This window comes from Opisthorchis viverrini (assembly GCF_000715545.1).
Source record: "Opisthorchis viverrini unplaced genomic scaffold opera_v5_729, whole genome shotgun sequence".
NCBI lineage: Eukaryota > Metazoa > Platyhelminthes > Trematoda > Opisthorchiida > Opisthorchiidae > Opisthorchis > Opisthorchis viverrini.
Genome location: NW_008752400.1, coordinates 1 through 1293, shown reverse-complemented (window position 1 = coordinate 1293; position 1293 = coordinate 1).

The following is a 1293-nucleotide window of genomic DNA, read 5'->3' as shown; positions in this document are numbered from 1 at the left end:
TCAGCGTGTTCGGGTAAATTAACAAGCAAAGTAACCAATACAAAAGCACAAAATCACAATAGGAAAAGAATGAGTAGTCAAATGGGGACTCACGAATGTGTAGATCCAATAGTCCACTACACCGAACCCAACGAATTAACTGGCTGTGAAAGGAAATATTCACTTGTCGAAATTTCCCACAGATGGCTCAGCGTGAGTGATATATTCCACGGTAGGAAATTATTCAACGGCTGAAAAATGTCACGGATTTATTGCGACGTTCAACAGTTGACACAAACACAGAGATTTAGTCCCACTGGTTCAGCAGTCAACAAACAGTTTAACGGAGCGTTNACGACAGTTACAAAGTGTGGTTTACAGGAAGGAAGAATGGTAAATGTGACGACGGATTACAAACACTACAGGCTGAATTCAGTTAAAACACTGTCGAAAACAAAAATTCGTATGCAACTAAGGGTAGTTGGCTGATTTCGCTTAATTTGTACTCAAGAAGAATGTGAGGTGGACGAAAAATCATGGACTGCGTTTACCAGATAAGTCCCAAGGAGGGTAAGACCGGTCGTGATCTGTCGAAGGTCTTCCACAAAACCAAAGGGTGATGCGTTAAATCTATCCACTGATGAACAGCCGAACGATCGACAGCAGTTTTATCTACTGTCGACGTAAACCTTTAAGTGATTGCATTCCTAGTTTGATGGAGAGCCCGTTGGCATCCTCGTCAGTTGGACTTTATTATAGAAATACTGACAGGGATGTCTTTTGACTATTACCGCCACGGTTTAAAGCTTTTCTGTTGTTTGTCGTTCTAGAGCTGAATGCCGTAGTTACTCTCCTCAGCAAGACCCACCAGTCAGAAACCAACAAGAGGAAAAGTTGTCACCATCCGGTACAAACCTGAACACAAAACGTCAACTTGGTGTTGCACTTAAGTAACCATCGAGTGAAATATATTCGACCGGGATGACTTGGTCTATGCATTTGGACTTGACAGAATCGATGGCGTTCGGAACGTCAACACAACCCCAGCTCTGCTAGAGGAAGTCAGTGGGTGCTTGCGGCCTATCGCAGTGGAGAGCACCGAAAACCAATGCTGCTTCTCTTGGTGTAAGTAAGCCAATGGGTAACCATTGGAATTTCGGCCGTGGGCTCAACCGAGTTCTTGGAATTTACGGTGTACTTGAACCAACTAGTCTAACAGAGCCAGATGTGAGTCAAATGTTCAACTGTACCAACGAATGTTACAATGACTTTGGAGTATACATGTCCAGCAGTGAGGGAGCTGTGGTGAACATT